At 42.3% G+C, this 9,162-nt stretch overlaps 1 long non-coding RNA gene across 1 annotated transcript; it reads right to left on the reverse strand.

Annotated features, from left to right (window-relative positions):
• Positions 1–3,988: 3,988 nt before the first annotated feature.
• LOC134299876 (uncharacterized) lies at positions 3,989–7,650 on the reverse strand. Its single transcript, XR_010007122.1, has 2 exons — positions 7,510–7,650; positions 3,989–5,778 (listed from the first exon to the last, which is right to left on the reverse strand). It is a non-coding gene; the product is annotated as an uncharacterized LOC134299876 (long non-coding RNA).
• Positions 7,651–9,162: the final 1,512 nt, after the last annotated feature.

Consider the following 9,162-nt stretch of genomic DNA (forward strand, 5'->3'; position numbering starts at 1 on the left):
AAGCCACATGCGTCTTTCCCAGACTGGGTTAAACAAAGCTGCTTCTAGTAAGTCAATCCAGGAAATGCAGTATATTGACACAGTGGAGGTGTCCAGGCAAAGGTGATCAACATGGGAAATGGTTATAAACCAAACTATAGATCCCAGTGTTTCATAGGATGGAACCAAGGCAGGTAAAGTGACATCACTCTGCTATAATTACGCAATGCATTTAGCCACTAAGGGCCCTTCCACACAGCCATGTGACCCACAATATCAAGGCAGATAATCCACAATATCTGCTTTGAACTGGGTTATCTGGGTCCACACTGGCATATAACCCAGTTCAAAGCAAATAATGTGGGATTTTATACAGCTGTGTGGAAGGGGCCTAAGTCACCTTTCTTCACATATTACAGGCCCTTCCACACAGCCCTATATTCCAAAATATCAATGCAGAAAATCCCACAATATCTGCTTTGAACTGGGTTATCTGAGTCCACACTCAGATAATGTGGGATTTTCTGCCTTGATATTCTGGGATATAGGGCTGTGTGGAAGGGGCCTCTGAAAAAAGAGAAATACTGAGTTGAGCTTTATCATACATTTAAAATACTATTATTAGTATTTGTTGTTGTTGTTGCTGCTGCTGTTGTAATAGTAGTCATACAGCAGTATTCCTAAAGGAAACACATTGCTAAATTTCTTTGAAGCTGTGAGGTCTGTTGGAAACTAGGCAAGGAAGGTTTATATATCTGTGGAAGGTCCAGGGTGGGAGAAAAAAACTCTTCTCTGTTAAAGGCCAATGTGAATGTTTCTATTGACCACCTTGATTAATATTGAAAAGCCTTGCAGCTTCGAGGCCTGGCTGATTCCTGCCTGGGGGATCAAATATTGAACCGGACATTGACCATCTTATTAGCCAAAAGCAGGCTCATAAGATATGTGCAGTGTGCATATACATTTGTTCGTAGTTTTTTTAAAAACTATAGTCCGGCCCTCCAACAGTCTGAGGGACAGTAAACTGGCCCCCAGTTTAAAAAGTTTGGGGACCTCTGATCTGGAGCATAGTGTAGGTGTAATTGGACAAGAAGCAAGATTTTTGTGGCCTCCAGGTAATGGTGGCTTTTAAAAAGAAACGGCTTTTCTTAGACATGCTCTTACCTTATGCTTCCAACCGTGGCTCAAATAATAATGTTTCAAACCGATCTCGAGACCTTTTGTCCATTTTATTTCCCAGAAGAGTTTATTTATTTATTTATTTACAGTATTTATATTCCGCCCATCTCACCCAGAAGGGGACTCAGGACGGATTACAATGCACATATACATGGCAAACATTCAACGCCATCAGACATACGATATATAGACAAACACAGAGGCAAGACAACATTTTCCAGCTTCTGGCTTCATGAGGGTATGCTCGATTCCAGCCACAGAGGGAGCTGCCACTTCATTGTCCACTTGTGATACTGAGTCCTTGATGGAGTGCTTCCTCATTCCTTTCTGCATGCTGCTGGAAGTTTTTTGATGTCGTAATTTAAATTAGCCTCCCCGCATAAAGCGGTACCTAAATTTCCTACTCGACAGATGCAACTGTCTTTCAGGCTGCATAGGTCAACAACAAGCTAGACTATTAATGGTTGGGAGCTTACTGTGCCCCAGGCTGGCTTTGAACTCATAACTAGTGATTTATTGCAGCTGGCTACTAACCAGCTGCACCACAGCCCGGTCCTTCATCACTGAATTCCAAGAAGATTAGGGAAACTAAATCTTTACAGAACTATGGAAGCAAGGTGTCAAAATAGACTGATTGTATTTTTTTTTGTACATGCAGTATCTGAAGATACTGATAGAAATGCCAACTATTTTGAGCTGAGTAGACAGCACTGATATGGTTAAGACTAGGCACACAAATTGCTTCTAACAAAGTTTCAATCTAGTTCTTTGCCTGAGCCATTCACTTCTGTATCTGTGTGAAAAGCAAGACCCTCTTTGTTTTATTGATTAGAGAATATATGAAAAATAAAGTCCCCTCGGGGAGAAGGGCGGGGTAGAAATATCGGAAATAAATAAATTGGAAAACAGCCCAGAGGGGATTTGCATGGCACATTAGACCATTTCTGGCATTGACTTTTCTAGGGAAAGCTTCACGCCTCTTTCCCAGCGAAGAAGACAGAAATGTCAGCAAAGAGCCTACCAACACAGATGATAAACGCATGGACACTGCTGGGATTCCTGTTGGATGCAGCCCAAGAAGTAAGTAGAACAATGAAACATGCAGGACAGTTTAGCTTACGTAATGCTATACTATTTGCCAATAATCCTGAAAACAGGGGTGACCAAAATACTGATAATCTTCCGTTTATCAGAATCATAGAGTTGGAAGAGACCTTGTGGGCCATCCAGTCCAACTGCCTGCCAAGAAGCAGGAAAATCGCATTCAAAGCATGTTATTATAAAGTATCAAAAAGTAATAAAAGGTAATTTTAAAAACAACTTATTTGAAAATGTATTAATAACATATGGTATGCTTATAGGCTGTGTTGTCATTTAATTCTAGTCACTAGAAGGATGGCCACCAGGTGACAATGTGGCTATAACAATATTTATGTTTTATTTAGACATTTGAGTTATATCTCACCTTTCTCCTAGGGCTGAGATGCATGTCTTCTTCCAAAATGATTCAAAAAAAGTTCTAGTAAATGCTACAATACATACTAGAAGTATACAACACAAACATTTGCCGGAATCTTGTTGGGCAGCCAACAGCAACAAGAAAAAGGCTGAAAGCAAAATAGTCATGAATTAAGGGACTTCCGAGCTTGCAAACTGTATTTTCCTTCACGCACCACAGGTGCACAACTACAGAGAAATGCAATAGTTAAATATCAACAGGATTCTAGTTGTTGGCACTAATTTCCATTCCTTGTGCCAGCTCAACATAAATCACCTCTTCAAATTGTGCAAAAAGGCGCCCCAAAAGCCAAAACAAGGGGTGTGAAAATGTGGAAGGCTGAGGAAAGAAAACTTGGAAAGTCGAATTCTTCATGCATGTGCAAAGTCTGTTTTTTGAAAATTAAAACTGCCATCAAACTCCCTCAAAGAGACATGGGGATATTTTCACTGAGGAAGTCGAAGAGCGGCATTTTTTGACAATGGGAACTTAACTTATTTACTTTCGCTTTCAAAAAAGGCCTCTCCTGGGTCTGAATTGGCCCAGGAAGTTGCAAATCATGACGAAGACACTTCCCATGGCCCATAGAAAACATCTGTGGCCATTTGGAGCATTTTGCAAAAGAAAGGGTTGACCTATGTGAGGCCAAAAAAAGCCAAAAAATAGAAGTGGAAGGTCATGTGTAGACCATGGGCCGATATTTGCCCACTCCTAGTTAAGACATCATATAGCTTCCATAGCAAATTGGCGGGGCAGCAGGGCAATCCTGGCATTCGACGCCCTATATGGCTGGCAGCAATGCTTCCCCATCCCATGTGGGGAAGCATCACTGCTTGTCTCTGCGTTAGCCCTGATGTTCCAAGTGGAACATGGAGAGGTTCCCATGTTGGTGGCAAAGTGTCCTACCATGCTGCCGCCCCAGGTTAACTACGGAGACTTGCTGGAAGTGATGCTACATGGTGTGATGAGCGGCGTGGGGCTCCACAGCTCAACTGGGGCAGCAGCGTCTTGGGACTCTAAAAATTCATTGTGTGATAATAATATGATAATAACAATAATATAATATAATAATAACAACAATAATTTTTTCGTGTCAGAAGCAACTTGAGTCGCTTCTGGAGTGAAAGAATTGGCCGTCTGCAAGGACGTTACCTAGGGGATGCCCGGATGTTTTGATGTTTTTACCATCCTTGTGGGAGGCTTCTCTCATGTCCCGCATGGAGCTGGAGATGATAGAGCGAGCTCATCTGCACTCTCCCCAGGTGGGATTTGAGCCTGGCAGCTTTCAGGTCAGCAACCCAACCTTTAAGTCACTTAGTCCACTATGCCATCTGGGGGCTCGACAATAATAATAACAACTTTATTCTTATATCCCGCTCCATCTCCCAAAGAGACTCAGGGCAGCTCACATGGGGACCAAGCCCAGCAATACACCAAATACAATCACATAAATACATTTAAAACATATAAACATAAAACATATAATACATTAAAACATAATGCGAGTGCAGCATTTTTCCGTATGAAGCAGAGAGTGTTTGAGGATCGGGACATCTGTAGAGATACCAAGGTGCTTGTTTACAAAGGCATTGTCCTCCCAACCCTGCTCTAGGCCTGCGAAACATGGACGGTCTACAGACATCACACTCAACTCCTAGAACGTTTCCATCAGTGTTGCCTCAGAAAAATCCTACAAATCTCTTGGGAAGACAGGCGGACAAATGTCAGCGTGCTTGAGGAAGCAAAGACCACCAGCACTGAAGCGATGCTCCTACGACATCAACTCTGCTGGACTGGCCACGTTGTCCAAATGCCCGATCACCGTCTCCCAAAGCAGTTAATCTACTCCGATTTCATGAACGGGAAACATAATGTTGGTGGGCAGGAAAAGAGATTTAAAGATGGGCTTAAAGCCAACCTTAAAAACTGTGGCATAGACACTGAGAACTGGGAAGCTCTGGCCCTTGAGCACTCTAATTGGAGGTCAGCTGTGACCAGCAGTGCTGAGGAGTTCGAAGAGGCACGAATGGAGGGCTTAAGGGAGAAATGTGCCAAGAGGAAGGCCCATCAAGCCAACCCTGACAGGGACCGCCTTCCACCTGGAAACCAATGTCCTCACTGCGAGAGAACATGCAGGTCAAGAATAGGTCTCTTCAGCCACCTACGGACACACCCCCAATCAACAGAGATGGAAGACAATCATCTTCGAACTACGAGGGATCGCCTAAGTGACTCAAGCAATAACTGCAGTAAACATATTCCATTGGGGGCAAGGCAAATGTTGTCTGTGTTCAATCTCTTATAAAACTCTACTGAATGGACCAGAAGAAGTGCAGTAACTGGGTCTAGGTGGAGGTAAGGGACAGTTGTCAATTTATGCCAATGTAATCAAACGCACATTTAAATAGCCAGATTTTCAGATATTTACAGAATGTGGCCAGGGTAGGGACTAGTTTAATTTCTCTCAAGAGGGAGTTCCAGAGCTGGGGGGGCACTGGCAAGAAGGTCCTCTCCCTCATGCCCACCAACCATGTTTGAGATGAAAGCGAGAGGGACTCCCAAGCAGAGCTCAGAGACCACGCAGGCTCGTAGTAGGAAATGCGATCACAAAGATAAGCTGGACCCGAATCATTTAGGGCTTTATAGGTGATAACCAGTACCTTGAATTGGAACCGGAAACCTATCAGCAGCCAGTGGCACTGTTTTAATAGGAGGGTTGTCCTATTAAAGGTTGTTAGTTTCAGTATTATTGCATTATGGACAAAGCAAAAGCAATTAAACAAAACATGTATTTTCTATTTTTATATTTGCTGCAGAACTGAGGAAGAGATCCAGTTCCTTTGGCGTTTCATGGCTCAGAGACCTGAACAGCGAAGAACCCAACTGTCAGATTGTTCCAGTAACAACTGAGACTCCTGTGATCACCAAACCACCAACCACACCTAAACCCCCCAGGAAGGAAACCCACCGCATAGCAGCAGCAGCACCAGAATACAAGCGTTGGCTCTTGTATTTTCTTCCTTACAGACAATACTCTTACTACAATGCTTTATTGCCTATTAACAGAGGTGCCAATGGCTATCACTTTTTCAGGCACAACAAATTCCAAAGCGACGAGTCCTCTGAAGAAAAGAGAAAGAAAAGAGATATATTTACAATGCAGTAAGACCATTTAACTGCGGAAAACATTCACGAGTTCACTTAACCTGAGATTCTGCTAGGTCCTCCTGTGATGTTATGCTTTTCTCAGAAGTTACTACAGAGTTGCACTGTAGGACCTAGCACGTTTCTAGAGATGAGATCCCTCTAGTAATTTCTTGATTCTCTAAAAACGATGATATACTAGAATTGGAAGTGAGGTGATTAAATGGTTTTCAGTTATATCTTGGTTTCACACAACTGTGAACCAACAAAAATATATCCCTCAGATATATTCTTAAAAAAGTGCAATGTCTTAGTGGCTCTTTTAGTAGTGACTTTTTAACCACTACCTACAAGAAAAAGGTACAGTGAGTCTGCACTATCTGTAGAGGTTAAGTTCTGAGACCAGATGCAGTACAAAAAAATGCAGACATTCATGCTCCATCTTATTAAATGATGGTGACATTAATGCACACACTTCAACATGCCCTCATTCATGTCACTACCATTTACTAATATGGGGTGCAATGATCTGTGGTTACTGTAGATCACGGCTCAAGATCCTTCAGATCTGGAAGCCCACAAAACTGGATCTAATAGTAGATCTTTGGGTGATTTGCAATGGATTGGCAGGAGTTTTCAGTTACCAATTATTCCAGAACAGCAGCAAAAAAGGCTTTGCTTCTATCATGCTGCTGAAATGGGAAAGGGTTGGGGTAACTATGGATGGCATTTTATGTGGAATGATTGTGCACTCCATTTAGTTTTGGGAACAGCGTTCTTTAACAATACTAAGTATAATATATTTTGCAACTGGCAGGGAAGGTCAGCATGGTGTAGCATTCTGAGTTTGGGACTAGGACACTGGGAGATCCAGATTCGAATCTATTCTCAACTATGAAAACACAGTTGGTGACCCTATCAAATGAAGGCAAAGGCAACCCCCTTGTTTAAAATAACTCCTGTGAAAGTTTCCTCTCGAGATTGCTGAAAGTGAAAAATGACCTGAAGGTACAGAAGAATAACAGCAACTGGTTGGCAGCCTTGATGGTTCTAATCATTAAAAAACAACAAGCAGATGTCACAAGCCTGAAGTCTTCCTGAATGGATCTCCAAGTGAACTCCAATTTATAGCAACACTATCATGGGCCAAAAAATTCTTCAGTGGAAATTTATCTTCACCTTTCTGAAGCTGAAAGAGTGAGTTACTCAAGGTCACCCAATGGATTTCCTTTTCTGAGCAGGAATTTGAACCTGTCTTATAGAGTCCTAGCCCAACACACAAAACACTACTGCTTGCTGGCTCTCAACTAATAAATTCTTAAGACAACTGCCTCTAGTAAATTCTAAGCCTGGAAAATTAGCATAAAATTAAAAACCTGCAGGTTCACTCACTCACTTCATAAATCTGAAATTAAGATCTATTTATGGATAGGTTAAATAAACAAGAACCATTTCTCGTACAACTGAAAAAACAATTTTGCTGAGTTGTAGTACTCTGAAGAATGTTAAAAGATATCAAGCTGGCTTGCAACTAATAAAAAATAATTTAAAATAAGGCTTAAGATATGAATGGCTAAGGGTGGCTCTACATAGCCACATAATTAAGCTCCAACCGATATGAAAAAGCATGGCTGTGAATGGTGCAGAATTCCAAACCCCCCCAGCACCCCAATCTCCACCCCCAAAAAAACAAAAAAATTACTACTTACGGGGTTCCGTGTTGTCTACCACCTGGTTTGCTGCCATGTGACTGAGTCCATCAGGTTGGGAAAAGAGGATAAGCTCATTCCTCCCAAGCTGCTTTGTTTAGTCACATGGGATAAATCTGGAAGCACAGAGCACAGAGCTCCAGTAAGTGCTGACTGTCATGCCCTGCTCACAGGACTCAGAGAGTGAAGGGGGAAAGCAAGTGGAAGTGCCAGCTGCTAAGAGGTGCAGTTTCCAGGAGCCATCCAACATGGAGTAGGAAGTTCCAGCTTCTGAACCTGAGAATAGAAGTTTCCAGCAACCTCAAGAGGAAAGCACAGAGATATCTACCTGGAATGCCAGAAAGAAAGGGAAAGCCTCAGAAGGTTATTTCTGCACTTATGTCACAAATGCTCAACATTTAAGGAACAGCTGAGAGAAGACCCTGAGCTATAATTCTAGCAGCTGTAACTCTGACTTTTGTTGCTGACAACTGATTTGTAATATTCTGCTTTGTATCTCTGGCTCCTGTATTCCATGTGATTTGACCTTGGCTTCGAGGTCTTGGATTGCCCAGATTTCATGATTTATCATCTTGTATGGCCCTCGGATTGACTATGTTAAAGCTACGTTCTGTTCTGCTGATAACTTCTGTCTTGGATTTTCAGGGAAAATGAAAAAACAGATTTCTGATACTGGATATTGTTAGGAGGAACCTTGAGCTGCAGAAATTCTCTCTCTTTTTTGGGAGGGGGGATTGGGGCATTGGGGAGCAGGGAGACAGCCAGGCTGCCTGGGCATGGGGACCACGCAATAACTTTGGGGACACAATCCTGAATACTGCATAGGGATCTGGAATGGCTCTCCCCACTGCCCCAACATGGGAAATTCCAAATCCTGGAACAGGATTCAGACTTTCCTACATGTGCGTATTTTTTAAACTCAAGGTGCAGCCACATTAAGCAGGGTTATTCACCTACCCTGTTTTCCCCAAAATACGACATTCACTGAAAATAAGACCTAGTAGAGGTTTTGCTGAATTGCTAAATATAAGGCCTCCCCCAAAAGTAAGACCTAGCAAAGTTTTTGTTTGGAAGCATGCCCATCAAACAGAACAACAGAGCATGCAGAATTGGTAAATGCACATACCATAGATTGTTGTACATTGAAATAATGGTAGTATCAAGAAATTCTTAACAGGATTCACAATTTGTCTGGTTATGGCAACTACTACTGTACAGTATATAATAAATGTTCTTTTTTTTTTGTTCAACGATAAATGTGAATTCTTCTTCATGGAAAACTAAGACATCCCCTGACCTAGCGCATCTTTGAGAGAAAAAATTAATATAAGAAACGGTCTTATTTTCGGGGAAACACAGTATGTGCACTTCCATGGGACTCAATCAGTTGCAGGAAAGAACTGTGAAGACATTCCTAGGAGAGGAAAGGTCCTTAGAGAGATTGGTCCGGGTATTTGGAGAGGTGTTCTTTTTTCCCCTCCAATATGGACATCCCAGGGTCCCTAAATTTGCATGACCCCGCCCACTGCCTCTCCCTCAACCCTTTCCTACCCTTAACACAGTTAACAGAGGAATTGATCACCAACTGAACAAGGGTTTTGGGGAGAATTCACCATGATTTACAGGAGTTGTTCTTGACCTACATCCAGAGAG

Source organism: Anolis carolinensis, chromosome 6 (assembly GCF_035594765.1).
Source record: "Anolis carolinensis isolate JA03-04 chromosome 6, rAnoCar3.1.pri, whole genome shotgun sequence".
Taxonomy (NCBI): Eukaryota; Metazoa; Chordata; class Lepidosauria; order Squamata; family Dactyloidae; genus Anolis; species Anolis carolinensis.